Below are 16158 nucleotides of genomic sequence, written 5' to 3' on the forward strand. Positions count from 1 at the left end.
AAAAAATTTTAAAGCAAATACCCCCAATAAACAGAGCATACTGAAGACATTCATTCATAAGGAAAAGGTAAGCAGCAAATGGAGCCACAGGCTTCCCAGATGACGCTAGTGGTAAAGAACCCACCTGCCAGGGCAGGAGACATAAGAGATGTAGGTTTGATCCCTAAGTTAGGAAGAGCCCCTGGAGGATGGCAGCCCACTCCAGTATTTTTGCCTGGAGGATCCCATGGACAGAGGACCCTGGCAGGCTACAGTCCATGGGGGTCACAAAGAGTCAGACACAACTGAAGCAATAGCACACATGTATGGAACCACTGCTTTGACAGAGGAAAAGGGGTGCTAAAACAAAGGAGGGCTTCCCTGGTAGCTCAGATGGTAAAGAATCCTCCTGCAATGTGGGAGGCCTGGGTTCAATCCCTAGGTTGGGAAGATCCCCTGGAGGAGAGCATGGCAACCCACTCCAGTGTTCTTACCTGGAGAATCCCCATGGACAGAGGAGCCTGGTGGGCTATGGTCCATGGGGTCACAAAGAGTCGGACATGACTGAGCAACTAAGCGCACACAAAGCAGAGGAGGGACTGAGGACTTCACTGGTGGTCCAGCGCTAAGACTCCACCTTCCAGTGCAGGGGTGTGGCTTTGATATCTAGTCAGAGAGCTACATTTCCAAATGAAAGTGAAAGTCAGTCATGTCACTCTCGACCTCATGAACTATACAGTCCATGGTCAGTCATGTCACTCTCGACCTCATGAACTATACAGTCCATGGAATTCTCCAGGCCAGAATACTGGAGTGGGTAGCCTTTCCCTTTTCCAGGGGAATCTTCCCAACCCAGGGATCGAACCCAGGTCTCTCGCATTGCAGGTGGATTCTTTACCAGCTGAGCCACCAGGGAAGCCCAAGAATACTGAAGTGAGTAGCCTTTCCCTTTTCCAGGGGATCTTCCCAACCCAGGGATCGAACCCAGGTCTCTCGCATTGCTGGTGGATTCTTTACCAGCTGAGCAACCAGGTAAGCCCTACAATCCCAAATGCCTCTCAGCCAAAAAACCCAGAACATAAACGATAGAAGCAATATTGTAATAAATTCAATTATACCTGAAAAATGGTCCACATCAAAAAAAAAAACAACAGAGGAAGGACTTATGTTGACGAAAGACCTGGAAAACAAAGTTACTGACGAGCTGATTACACTCAGCGTTGACTTTGTTTATCTTCAGCTCCTGGGGAGAGAACTGGGTGTGACGATATCTGTGTCTCATGGGTCTGTTGGCAATAGATAGTCTTGTGTATGCTTTATGGAGATTTCGGTGCTTTCTTTCTTACTTTTTTTTTTTTTTAATAATTTTTGGCTGTGCTGGATCTTTGTTGCTCCGGGGACTTCTCTCTAGTTGTGGGAAGTGGGGACTACTCTCTTATTTCGGTGCTCAGGGTTCTCACAGTGGCGGCTTCTCTTGTTGCAGAGCACAGGCTCTAGGGCGTGTGGACTTCAGTAGTTGTGACTTGTAGGCTCAGTAGTTGTGGCGCACCAGCCCAGGTGCTCCGAGGCACGTGGGATCTTCCTGGATCAGGGATCGAGCCCACGTCTCCTACACTGGCAGGCGGATTCTTCACCATTAAGCCACCAGAGAAGTTCTGGTACTTTCTTTCTTAATGCTTTGAGCATTCTATAGTATCATGGTTGGGGATATCTGTATATGACACAGTTGTTGGTACAACCTTGAGATGCAAAGGACCTGGGCACTGCGACCCCAAGATTTGGGTTCTATCCCAGGCTCTGCCGCCCACTACCTGAGAGACCTGTGGCCACTTGCGTCATCTTTGGTGCTTAATTGCCTTGGGCAGCACTTTCGATCGTGGTTCCCTTCTTTCTCAGTTGGGACACTTTGAAAGCAGAGCTGCCCCATTGGAAGTGCAGAAAGGCCTCAGAACTCTGCCCACTCTCTCCCCCTTCCTCCCATGGCTTGTGTGGCACCTCATCCAAACCTTGGGACAGTTTCAACTGCACTGGCTCAAATGATGGCTAAACTCTCTTTGAGTTCATCCAAAGGTAGCTTCCTCTAGAAGAACATCACAGACAGGCTTTGAGACTCAGCAGTCTGGACTTAGAGCAAGGCACGTGCTTCATGAGCCTTGTTCTGCTGAGGAATTGTGCATGGGGGCCAGAAGATATATATCTCTATCATTGTCTCTGTACATAGATCTCAGGGCTCCAGTGTCCCATTTGTTGGCAGTAAGCATTTCTTGAACACTTTCCTTTTAAGTAAGTTATTAATCAGTAGAGAGAATAAGAAGTCACATAAAAAATGAGAAGCAATGAAACTGGTTCTTTACCTCTTCATGAAAATCAGTGCCACATCACATACAGGAGAGAAGCTCTGCAGATCCTTAGACACTGGAGCACAGTGAGAAAAAGTTGTATTTGAACAAAACTATTCCTGCAAAGAGATGTAAAGGAGATCAGATCAGGGAAAACTCAAACAGTGAGACTCAGTACTTGAGGACTGGGTGTGATGAGGACCTGGGTGGGGAATGACTGCTCTCCCCTCTGAGAGCAGCTCCAGGCCATAGGAAAAACTTGTTCTGGGACCTGGAGACCTAGGGTCTGGCACTAGATTTGTTCTCAGCTTGTCAGTAAGAGTCTCTAGAATGAGAGGTTAGGGCTTGAGCATCTGCGAGGCCCACGTTGATCCATAATGTCTAGGATGCTCTCCTTCAGCAGCCTTTGTGACCGAGAGGGGCCGAAAATCACTAGGCATGTTTCCCTGTGTTCTCTGCATATATTTTAATGGGTCCCCAGGTTCTTCGAGACATTTGCATGTTGATGGTTGAGACATTAGAGCAATCCGCAATGGCCAAAAGCACTACCTTGTGTAATAGCAACGAGCACTTGTGTGGAACTTATTCTGCTCAGGCCCTTCTTAACTGCTTTATACACATTAGAGAATGAAGTAGGTGCTACCATCATTCTTGTTTTATAAATAAGGAAATGGGCACTGAGTAACCGGTTAAGCAAGTGGTTCAGGGTCACACAGCTACAAGTGGTAGAGCCGGGCTTCAAACCTAGGCAGTCTGGCTCTGGAGCACATGTGTTAAACCACTATATCTTGGTTATAAAACAAATAATAATAGCAGTGGCATATAATACCATATATGGGAACTTCTGGCCATTCTGAACATGGAGAGCTTTGAGGCCATACGTCAAGGAGACGGGTGGGAGTGGGGTGTCAGGGTACCTCAGAGGGTGCTAAGGGGCTGTGGAGGATCACAGCTACTGTATACATGTATTGCTACCACTGTATCTGTTTCTCTCTAAAAATTAACAGCAACAAAGAGACATGGTCTTTTGCAACTTTGGAAAGAAACTAGCAGCTGTAGGGATCTGGAAATAATATCTCCTTAATTCAAAGAACTGAAGCATTGGTTTAAAAGGGGTTGACTTTAAAGCTGGTATGTGAGTTTACTGGGGCCACTGGCAGGGATGTTAACAATTTATGGAATGCATTTTTGGAAAGGATTAGGGGATAAAACATGTTGTGTCTTACAAACCCAGAGTTAGGAACACAGCTCTAAGGGGTGAGCATTAAATATCAGGCTTTCGGTATGCATAGTTTTTAAGGGACTTGCTTTGCCTTCCCTCTTCTTTCTTTTCTTTTTCAGATCTTACCCAAAGGATCAAATTCAGGCCATGCCGGATGTGTCCAAATCATTTCCATCTGACGCCCAGGACGGCCCAGGAGGCCTGGCCTTGGGAAGCAACCCCCAGTGAGTGCTGTTTGTGAAGCGACCAAGATAGAACCCTGTCAGTCGCTCCGGCTCAGCCTGGTCCCAGGCCCGCCAGCACTGGCTTGCTGGTATTCCTCTGTCAGCTGAGTCTTAGAAATAGGCTGCTGTTTACATTCTGGCCATGAATTGAAATAAGAAAAAAGAAGCCCTTCTTTTTATTCTAATTTCCTCTCCCCTTCCCCCTCCCCACTGTACAAATGACATGCTTCCCACAGAGGGGAGTGGATGCATGACAGATGGGTAAACTGAGGCATGAAGAAGTTGACTGATGTGACCTGACTCTGCTTGGCTGCTGTAGAACAAAGAAAGGCACACAGATCTCTCAGCTCAGAGGAAAACCTCTGGCCGCAAAGAGAGTGTTCAGTCAAAAGGAAAACACCAGGCTTTTAAAAGAATCCCTTTGTTGCTATTTCTGGGAATGGTGCTTGGAGCCCACCTGCCGGCCCCAGATTTTCACAACTCCCCAAAACACAGAGAACCTTTTAGTTCTGTTTTCACCTCCTCAATGACTAAAATGATCGGACAAAATACACCTGGCAGAAAGGATTTCCAGCTGCTCCTGCAGGCAGCGGTGATCGCGTCGAGGTGGAGGTTGGGCACACTAGTATTTACCAGGGAGGCGGTGTCTAAACTGAACGAGACGAGCAGATGGGGCAGGCAGACCCCAGCAACAGGCCAGACGTGCACACAACCTCTGCTTCTGCTGGGAGAGAATCTGATGGGGAAGCTTGTTCTATTGCAGACAGTGGTCCTAGCCCAGGAAGGGCCTGTAGATCCATGCTTCCAACCCCTACATCCAGCCTTCTGGGTTGTTTTTCTTTTTAAAGATTGTAGTTTTAAAAAACACTTTTATTTATTTCTTTATTTTGGCTGCGCTGTGTTTCACTGCTGCATGCAGGCTTTCTCTAGTTGTGAGCGGTGACTACTCTCCGTTGTGGTGCACAGGCTTCTCATTGCGGTGGCTTCTCTTGTTGCAGAGCACAGGCTCTGGGCAAGAGCTTCAGGAGATGCAGTGAGCAGGCTCAGTAGTTGTGGCACATGGGCTTGGTTTCTCTATAGAATGGGAATCTCCCCGGACCAGGGATTGAACCCATGTCCCCTGCATTGGCAGGTGGATTCTTATCCACTATGTCACCAGGGAAGTCCTACTGTATTTTTTAAGAGCAGTTTCAGGTTCACAAAAAAATTGAAAGGAAGGTACAGAGCTTTTCCATATATATACCCCTGCCCCTGCACATGTATAGTCTTCCCCAGGATCAATATTACTCACCAAAATGATACATTGGTTATCGAGGATGAACCCACATCGACACATCATAATCATCCAAAGTCCATAGTTTACCTTAGAGTTCACTCTTAGAGTTGTACACGTTCTATGGATTTGGTCAAATGTATAATGATATACATCCATCAGTAGTATATCCTAAGGAGTATTTTCATTGCCCTAAAGATCCTCTGTGTTCTGTCTATTCGTCCTTCCTTACCCTCCGAAACCCCTGGCAACCACTGATCTTTTTACTATCTCCATAGTTTTGTCTTTTCCAGAATTTCATAGAGTATGTAGACTTTTGGAATCATATAATATGTGGCCTTTTCAGATTAGCTTCTTTCACAGTAATATGCATTTAACTTATCTACAGGCCCTTTCATGGCTTGACAGCTCATTTCTTTTCAGTGTTAAACAATATTAAGGTGCTTAGATGTACCACAGTTCATTTATCCATTCACATGCTAAAGGATATCTTGGTTGTTTCTAAGCTTTGGCAATTATAAACAAAGCTGCTATAAATATCCCTGTGCAGGTTTTCATGTGGACGTAAGTTTTCAGCTATTTTAAGTAAGCATCAAGGAGTGCAATTGCTAGATCATAAGGTAGGAGTATATTTAGTTTAGTAAGAAGCTGCTAAACTGTTTTACATAGTTTCTGTACCCCACTGGTACGTTCCCACCAATAATATGTAAGAGTTCTTATACAGGATGTGGAGAATGTTTTCACGTGTTTATTTTCCATCTATGTATCTTGGAGAAGGAAATAGCAACCCACTCCAGCATTCTTGCCTGGAAAATTCCATGGACAGAGGAGCCTGGTGGGCTAGAGCCCAGGGGGTCTCAAAGAGTCAGGCATGACTGAGCTCACACACACACACACACACACACACACACACACACACACACATGTATCTTTGGCTAGGTGTCTGTGAAGATCTTTGGCCCATTTTTAAATCAGGTTGGTTGCTTATTGTTGATTTTGAAGATTTCTTTGTATTTTTGTATAACAGTCATTTATCAGATATGTCTTTTGAGAATATTTCTCCCGGTGAGAAATATTGAGAAATATTTCTATTTCTCTTGAAATTGGATTTCACAGACCAGAACTTTTTAAATAAAGTCCAGGTTATCAATTATTTTTTCATGAATTGTGCCCTTGATGTTGTGTCTATAAATGTATTACCATGCCCAGTATCATATAGGTTTTCTCCCATGTTATTTTCCAATAGTTTTACAGTTGTGTATTTTAAATCAGGTCTGTGATCCATTTTGAATTAATTTGGTGAAGGGATATAATGTATGTGTCTAGACGCCTTTTTTTTTTTTTTTTTTTTGCATATAGATGTCCGATTTTTCCAGGACCACTTGTTGAAGAGACTGTCTTTGCTCCATTGTATTGCCTTTGCTTCTTTGTCAGTGATCAGTTAACTGTATTTAAAGGGACATATTTCTGGGCTTTCTATTCTATTCCATTGAGCTCTGTGTATATTCTTCCACCAATGCCATCCTGTCTTGATTAGTGTAGCTTTAAAGTGTCTTAAAGTCAGGCAGCATCAGCCTCCCACTTCTTTCTTCTATCTCATATTGTGTTGCCTGTTCTGGGTCACTTACTGCTCCATGTAAACTTTAAAATTGGCTGGTTGATATCCATAAGATAATTGCTGGAATTTTGATTGGTATTGCATTGAGTCTACAGATTTAGTTGGGAAGAGCTGACATCTTGATGATATAAAGTTTTCCTACCCATGAACATGGAGTTCATTTCCTTCATTTTTAAGGATGTTTGAAAAGGACTGATGAGAGAAGACCTCTTTGCCTTGTACCTGATTTTAGTGGGAAAGATCCAATTTTCTCACCATTAAGCATTAATATAGTATAATGTTAGCTGTAAGAGTTTTGCAAATAGTTTCTAGCAAGTTGAGAAAGTTCCCTTCTATTCCCATTTTACTGAGAGGTCTTTTTGAATTGTGTTCAAAAATATTTAATGACTATATAAGAACATGGAAATATAAATGGTTAGCTGGGAAAATATTTATAATACATAAAACAGTCCAAGAATTAAAATACTAACAAGATAACCCAAAGGAGGATTTTAAAAGTTTTTTTCACTAAAGTATAGTTGATTTACAATAAGTTTCAGGTGTACAATATAGTGATTCAAAATTTTTAAATATTATACTCCATTTATAGTTATTATTAAATATTGACTATATTTTGTGTGCTGTACATTACTGAGAGTTTTTGTCATGGGTGAGTGTTAGGTTCTGCCAATTTCTTTTTCTGCATCTATTGATTTGATTGCATGATTTTTTTATTTTTTAGTTTGTTGATGTGATGGATTTTTTAATATAAAATTTTAGTTACATGAAAAATGTTATTTTAAAGAATGATATGTTTCAACATCTAAATTACTGTTCTTGCTCCATAAATCAAGACTTTACAGAGAGACCTCTAGATTTAGTATCACACACAGCATTCTGTTCCATACTGGTTACATTCCGCTCTCTAGAAATCAAATCAATCACATCAGTAAGCATTTATGAGCACCATCTGTGTGCAAAACACAGTGCCTGACATCAAGAAAAATGCCAAGTGGCTTATCCCTACAGTAACGTTTGAACTTTCTACTTTGAAATCATTTTAGAAGTTCCAGAGGAGTTGCAAAATTAGTACTTAAGGTTGCTGTTATGCTTCATCCTGTTTTCCCCAATGATAACAGTACACATAGCCATAATACATTGTCAAAACTGGGAAACAACCCTCTAGTTTTATGGATGAAAATATGGAAGCTTGGGAAGGCTGGGCTTGCCGCAGAGGCACATGGTGAGGGAGGTAATCCGGTGTCCCCCACAGGCACACCTCACACCCCACAGGGGCAGGTATACAGTAGTCAGGAATATCAAGGTTTGCTTGAGTCCAGCTTCTGGCACTGATGAGCTGGGTGACTTTGGACAAGTTTGTTAAGCTCTCTAAGCATCAGTTTTCTCTACTAGTGCCTACCTTGAGGGATTATTCTGGAGACTAAGAGGAAGTATATACCAAATGTTACATACAATGTCTGACCTATAACAAGGATCTACTCTTTTTGGAGGCTTCCTCTGTTTCTGGCACTGTTGCAGGTACTCTGGATGTTCAAGTGTGTGATTCTTAGAACAGCTCTAGAACACTTCAGCATCATTTTACACATGAGGAAAGTGAGGCACAAAGATGTCACAGACCTAGTGAGGGACAGCGCTGGGACTCAGAGTTAGGCATTCTGAGTTGAGGGCTGTTGCTTCAACATCCCGTGGCCAAGACTTAAGGAGCAGAACTGCCACAGTTGTTCCAGCGCCTTGCCTCTCGCCTAGACCCACTGGCTAGCTGGGATGGCTTCTCTAGGCCATCTCACTGGTGCCACCTGTGTGTGAACTTGAGGACAGGCACTTAGCATTTGGCCACCATAAGCTAGTGGTTAATAAGCTACTGGGCTGACTTCACTAAGCTCTGGGGCCTTGAAGGAGCTCAGCAGCCATCCAGTCAGGATTCCTGCCTTTCCATCACCATTTTCTCTACCTCTTAGGTCCCCTATGTCTCAAAAGATTTTGCTATCAAAATCTTATATTTGTTAATTAGTTGAGCTATATTTCCATTTTTTTAAAAAAATTAAACAAAGATAATTACAATGAACAAATAGAGATATTGAGCAACAAGGGATAATCAATGTCATCACATTTGTTTAAGAGAATTCTGGGTAAAAACAAACAAACTTTGATATTTTAATGGGCCTATGCAGGCTTAGCCGGCAGTGTGACTTCTAAAAATAATGAAAACAACTTAAAGATTCCTAAGGGTTTAGGAATCCCAAAGACTTAATCCAGTCCCAAAAGACTCTAAAGATTCCAGAAAATCCCTTACAAAACATAAATACGCTTTGTTATATGTGCTTTATGTTGGCCTAAATCCCCATTTCCATATCTTAATCTCATTCTACCTTACAGTTTGATATTTACATGGGAATCTCTAAAATTTAAAGATATCCAATTGCATTAAAATATTTCTATGCACATATGGTACCCAGGTGCATAATAAATGTAGAAATCATTATTTCAGAACTAGTGGCATGTAGTTTCTTTTCTGGTCATGCAATCTGCCTACCTTTCCACACATTTTCAGCCATTTTCCCTCTCCTATTCAGCTTTTTGCCCACTTTCCATATTCCTTTTTTTGCAATTAAGTCTGAGGTCTAAACAAGGACTGTGTTATTAGGGTTCCCCACAGAAACAGAACCAATATTTTATATGTGTGTGTGTGTGTGTATAGAAAAAGAGACAGACAGAAGACAGGAGGAGAGATAGAGACAGAGAGCAAGAGAAACAGAGAGACAGATAGAGACAGAGACACAGAGGGAAATGGAGACAGAGAGAGGCAGAGAGTTTTATTTTAAGAAGTGAACTTACATGATTGTTGGGGCTGGCAAGTCCAAACTTTGCAGAACAGGCTGGCAGCCTGGAAATTCCAAGAGTTTGATGTAGCGACTCGAGTCTAAAGGGAGTTTGGAGACTGAATTCCTTCCTCTTCGAGGGACTTAAGTCTTTTCTCTTAAGGCCTTCAACTGATATGGGTGGGGAGGCCCACCCATACATGGAGAGTAGTCTGCTCTACTCTAACTTTACTGATTTAAAAGTTAACCACATCTTTAACATATCTTTACAGCAATATCTAGATTGGTTTTGACCAACAACTGCGCCCCGTAGCTAGCCACGACCTATTGTGCTTATTTGTACCCTACTCTCTGCAGCCCCAAGGACTACAGCCTGCCAGGCTCCTCTGTCCATGGAATTTTCCAGGCAAGAATACTGGAGTGGGCTGCCATTTCCTACTCTAGGGGATCTTCCCAACCCAGGAATTAAACCCAGGTCTCCTGCATCTCCTGCATTGGTAGGTAGGTTCTTTACCACTAGCACCACCTGGGAAGCCAAGTTGGCATAAATGTAACCATCATGTGTAAAAGTACTGTATTTAGCATTGAGATATATATATATATATATATATATATATATATATATATAACCTTGTCCCTGACCTTAAGGAGTTGATAATCAAGTAGCAAAGTGAAGAAGTGATTTTGACAAGTATCATATTCAGGAGTGAACAGGAAACTAAGACCAGTATGAGAAGGTTATGCTTTAACAGGTATGATTTGAGCTGAATTTTAAAGTCTGAGAAGAGGCTGACAGAGGAAAGGCGTCCGTCCCAGTGACAGAGTAGTGAAAGGAAGTAGGAGACTGTGGATGCCTTGATGTGAGGGGGTGGAGTGTGAGAGTCTCTAGGATGGGGATGGAAGGATGCTAAGGTACAGACTGTGAAGTGAGGATTGTAGAGGCTTTTATGGAGGAGGTTAGAAGCCCCCTGCCCACCTCTGGCTGTTTCTATCAGAAGATGGTGTCAAGGTCACCACACAGCAGGTGGTGAGGCTTCCTGGAACTATTCCAGCTGGAAAGTCCCTCAGAAGTGACCTCTGAGGGTTTTCACCTAAGGAGGTACCCCTGGCACCACTGCGGGGGTAAGGGGTGGGCAGGACTCTGGGGGATCCCCACACCCTTTTCAAGTTAAGCACTCAAACGCTATACATTATCACATGGGGATTTTCGGCTTCCAGCCAGCAGCTGTTTTCAGACTGGCACCCTTTCCTGGGTAGCCAGGAAATAAAATAAAATAAAAGCAAGCTAAACACTAAATCTTCTTTCCTCCATTCTTCTCCCAAAATTTTAGAAACAATCCTTCTTTCCTCGTGAGCCAAAGTTAGGTCCTTCACATTAATGCCAAGTAGAAAGAAATAACATCAATTAATGGTCAACTACAGCAAAGAATGTTTTCAATTCTGGATAAGGAAATTGACATTTTAAGTAATGTATATGGCAAACTGTGAAATTAAATATTTTTGAAAGTAATTTTTGCTCTCTTAAAGTATCAGAAAAGCAGAAGAACAAAGACATCCTATGCTAAAAGGTAAACTTTAAAAATAAGCAGAGAAGCAAAGGTACAGAATCAGTGAGCCTGGAAGACCTAAGAGATCATTCAGCCCATAGATGAAGACCTCTGCTCAGAGAGGCTATTTGCTTTACTAAGATCACACAGCTAACAGGTAAAGTTAAGATAAAACCACATTTATGTCTTGATAACACTTGTTCCTCTACATAATGTTGCCATTTAGATTTGTGACCATTGCTTCTCCATTTTGGAAGAATGTGAGGGAAGTTTCTGGAATCCATACAGCAAAATAATGAGCCAATTTCATTCCATTTTTTGTTGGCTTGTTTTGGTGAAATGTATATAGAATTCACCACCAGACACTATTGGACAGTCTGAAAGAAGTAGGGAATGAAAAATTTTGTGCTCCATCTTTTGGTAGAAGAAAGCATGGTAACATGCACCCCCAAGGGTATGACTGCATTATTTGAGGTTTTAGGTGTATTAGTGGGGTGGCTTAGCTGGTAAAGAATTCACCTGCAATATGGGAGACCTGGGTTCAATCCCTGGGTTGGGAAGACCCCCTGGAGAAGGGAGAGGCTACCCACTCCAGTATTCTGCCCTAGAGAATTCCATGGACTATATAGTCCATGGGGTCACAAAGAGCCGGACACGACTGAGCAACTTTCACTTTCAGTGGGATTTGTAGTGTGAAAAGAGACAAAAGAGGAGTTAACAGGAATTGCTGCTTTCTGGAGATCAAGAATGCCCTGAAGTCAGACATAACTACACTGAACTCTTATCTACTCTTCTTACAAAGGTAGATTCTATCAATTGGTTACTTTTGTGAAAAAGGGATGTATTTGATCTAAAAGGGAGATATAATTAGTTTGTTGGACTAAATGACTGCAGACTGAATGTTTATGTCCCCCTGCCCCAATTCATATGTTAAATTCTAATGCCCAATGTGATGGTATTTTGAAGTAGGGTCTTTGGGGGTGCTTAGGTCATGAGAATGGCACCCTCATGAATATAATTAGTGCCCTGATAAAGGAGGCCCCAGAGAGATCCTCACTCTTCCTACCATGTGGGGACACAGCAAAAAAAAAAAAAAGTTCATCTATGAACCACAAAGATGGCTCTCACCAGACACCAAACCTCCTAGCATGTTGGACTTAGACTTCCAAGAGCTTCCAAATAAATTTCTGTTGTTTATTAGCTGCCCAGTATATGGAATTTTTTTTATAGCAGCCTGAATTGACTCAGGCATGTTGTACCAAGTCAACAAAGAAATATGAAAAAAAGCTGGACTATACAAAAAACCTGCATGTTTACAATGATATTTATTGAAGTGAAATTTTACCTGGCCATAGCATAATGAAAACACAGAAGTTCTTTCCTCTGGAGGAAAATAATTTATTGGGTTTTATGCAGCCTTAGCCTTTGACACAGGCCTTCATAACTCTTCCTTCATGAAACCAGGATGGAATTTGTCTCCCTACGCCAGGAGGTGGGAGAGATGGATACTGGAGAAGAGATGAAATTGACTACTTACTGGTGATGAAGGGACTGTAGGTGAAAGGAAGCGGGACAGGGGGATACTTTTATGATAGTGAACACTTTCTGTTTCCTCAAAAACACCCCAAGGCACCCCAGACAACCCAAACAAGAAGCAAAATGAGTGATCCTTTGCCTCCAGCCAGATATCTGTACAGGTTGGGAGAGCAGCCTCACAAGAGTCAGGGAGATAGGCTGTCTGCCTGCCTAGTCACCATGAGGTGACAGGGTCAGAAGGTCACTCAAATCTGTTTGTTGAGTCTTTGAGTCCCCAAAACTCCAGAGTGACTTCTTAAAGAGGAGGAAAGCAGGCAGATTCTACGGAAGGCAGCATTCTCAAGACTCCGGGAGTCCCCTGCTGGCTCTGGTCCTATGCACAGCCTGTATTATTCAGCAGTATTACTGAACACCTGTCATTGGCAATATTCTGAGGGGAGCTAGGAGGCCTGTGAAGGCTCACCTTTCCTAAGGGTATAAATTGACACAAACCAGTCAACAGAAACACAAGTGACCAAGACATTTACCCTCAACCTCAGCTGCCCAGAGATGACACACACACCCCTGCCAGCTCTTCGGTGGGACACACATTCAATCGTAGGACTGGAAGCAGCCTCAGCAATCACCTTGAACATCCTCTTTCCAAATTACAGATCAAAGAATAGTACCCAAAGAAGGGAAGTTCTGTACCCAGTAGAGTTAGGAACAGACAGAGTTGGAGCAGTGCCCCAGGCTGCTGGAGCTGACCAGGCCTCTCTGTCCTGTCTATGGTACCTGCCTCTTCTTGTGAGTTATGGGAAAGAATGATGTGATAGAAGCCAAATAATCCAACAATTTGGGTTTTCATCTCCTCTCTGATGTAATCAGTGCTTCCAAATCATCAAGACAGCATGCAGCCTTTCCTCTTTTCCTACCTGACACCCTGCCAGAAGAACAAAATGACAAGAATAGCAGGATACCCTCGCCCCTGAACTCTGCCTGTGTCTTCCCAGCACAGTTATGCCAGCCTACCTTCCACTCAGCTCAGCTCTCTCACTAAATCTCTGCACTGAATAGGACTTCCCTGGTGGCCCAGTGGCTAAGACTCCATGCTCCCAATGCAAAAGGGCCCAGGGTTCAATCCCTCGTCAGGGCACTAGATCCCCCCATGCCAGAACCAAGAGTTCGCATGCCACCACGGAAGATCACACATGCCACAGTGAAGATCAAAGACCCCGCGTGCTGCAACTAAGACCTAAGTAAATAAATATATTTTTTTTTAAAATATGCTGCTGCTGCTGCTAAGTTGCTTCAGTCGTGTCCGACTCTGTGCGACCCTATGGACAGCAGCCCACCAGGCTCCTCCATCCACAGGATTCTCTAGGCAAGAATACTGGAGTGGGTTGCCATGGGAACCCCTTTAATTAAAAAAACTTATGCACCATAGAGCGTGGAGGTTACAAGCATAAGTTCTGAAACCACACTGCCTGGATCTGAGTCCCACCATTGGCCCTGCTGGGTCTGTGATTTTGGGCAACTCCCTTAACCTCTCTCTCCTTTAGTTTCCTTACCTGGAAAGTAAAGAGGTGGGATCAGGTCCTTTCAAAGGTGCTGCTTACCCTGACATGACTGTGCTTCTATTAATTTACTGAAAATACATAAGAAATGACCAGTGTACCAGTGAGAGGAAGGGATGGGTCCAGGGAGCAAGCACTTGTAGAGAAAGATGGACCACAGAGTCCTTTCACTCCACTGGAAAACAGCTGCTTTTGTTTCTCTTTGCCTTGCATTGGGGTGGCCCTGACAACAGAAGGAGAAGAACACAGAAACTTCAAGCTGTTGTTATATAGAAGGACTGAGTTTTCAGGTATTTGAGCGTGTGTTCAGGTACACCAAATAGCAGTGAAGCAGTGACTGGCTAAGCATTTGATGAAGACTGGATATTTGGCCCCAAGCTGGGACTCAAAGACGTCTTAAGTCTTGGGATGTATCAGCTGGGGCGGACTAAGTGATCACCAGGGTTACCCTGTAACTAGTCTGGAAGTCGTTGGCAGTGGGCTTGGAACTAATGAATCAGAATTGCTGGAAATTAGGCCCAAGAATCTGCATTTTAACCAGCACCTCAGATTGGCTTTTTAGGCTTAATTTTTTTTTTTTTTTTTTTAGAATTTCTTTCGATTTTTTTGGCTGTATCATGGTATGTGTTGAGTTTTAAGTCAACTTTTTCACTCTTTCACTTTCATCAGCAGGCTCTTTAGTTCTTCTTCACTTTCTACCATAAGGGTGGTGTCATCTGCATATCTGAGGTTATTGGTATTTCTCCCGGCAATCTTGATTCCAGCTTGTCCTTCATCCAGTCTGGCATTTCACATGATGTACTCTGCCTATAAGTTAAATAAGCAGGGTGACAATATACAGCCTTGACATACTCCTTTCCCGATTTGGAACCAGTCTATTGTTCCATGTCCAGTTCTAACTGTTGCTTCTTGACCTGCATACAGATTTCTCAGGAGGCAGGTCAGGTGGTCTGGTTTTCTCATCTCATGAAGAATTTCCTGGTTTGTTGTGACCCACACAGTCAAAGGCTTTGGCGTAGTCAATAAAGCAGAAGTAAATGTTTTTCTGGAACTCTCGTGCTTTTTTGATGATCCAGTGGATGTTGGCAATTTGATCTCTTGTTCCTCTGCCTTTTCTAAAACCAGCTTGAACATCTGGAAGTTCACGGTTCACAAACTGTTGAAGCTTGGCTTGGAGAATTTTGAGCATTACTTTGCTAGCATGTGAGATGAGTACAATTGTGCGATAGTTTGAACATTCTGAGTTTGAACAAGCTCCGGGAACTGGTGATGGACAGGGAAGCCTGGCATGCTGCAGTCCATGGGGTTGCAAGTAGTCAGACATGACTGAGCAACTGAACTCAACATGGTATGTAGAACCTTAGTTCCCTGACCAGGGATAGAACCCATGCCCCCTGCAGTGGAAGCATGGTTTCCTAACCACTGGATTGCCAGGGAACTCCCTTTAGGCTTAATTTTTTAAACTGCTGATATAGTCCTTTGTCTCACTTTTAAACAATAATAATCTAGTTATTTTTGCTCTGCTTCCTTCTACACAAGGAGCTAGAAAGTTGGCATAAGACTGTGGGTAAAAAATGGCCAGAAAATTCTCAGGTCCTCAGTCAAAGACAGATTTGCTTCCCTTCAGCCTATTGCTCCCTAAGATGTGTTAATTCTGGCGTGCAAGTGGTCTCAGGTGTTGCCAAGGGAGAAAAGCGTCCTAAGAAAGGAGGCCCTTACTCTTCATAGGCCTCACGGTGCAGGGCAAAGGTGCCTTGGACAGTCTTATTCTGGAAAAAGCTACCCCCTCACCACCATCACCCCCACCTCTCCCTGTCCCCACCCAGCAGAGTCCTAACCTCTCATGAAAACAGTCTCTCTGAGGTCAAGGACTGAGAACAAACTGCAAATAAAAACATCGGTCTTCTTAGCAGCTGACTCACGGGACCAACCCAAGGGAGAAGCCAAACCTCTGAATAAGGCAGAAACGGCTTGATTTGGGGCATGTATAAATTAGGAAATGTGTAGTACTGCATGGAAAAATAATAGGTAGTTTTATCTGCAGA

This window comes from Bubalus bubalis, chromosome 8 (assembly GCF_019923935.1).
Source record: "Bubalus bubalis isolate 160015118507 breed Murrah chromosome 8, NDDB_SH_1, whole genome shotgun sequence".
NCBI classification, from domain to species: Eukaryota; Metazoa; Chordata; class Mammalia; order Artiodactyla; family Bovidae; genus Bubalus; species Bubalus bubalis.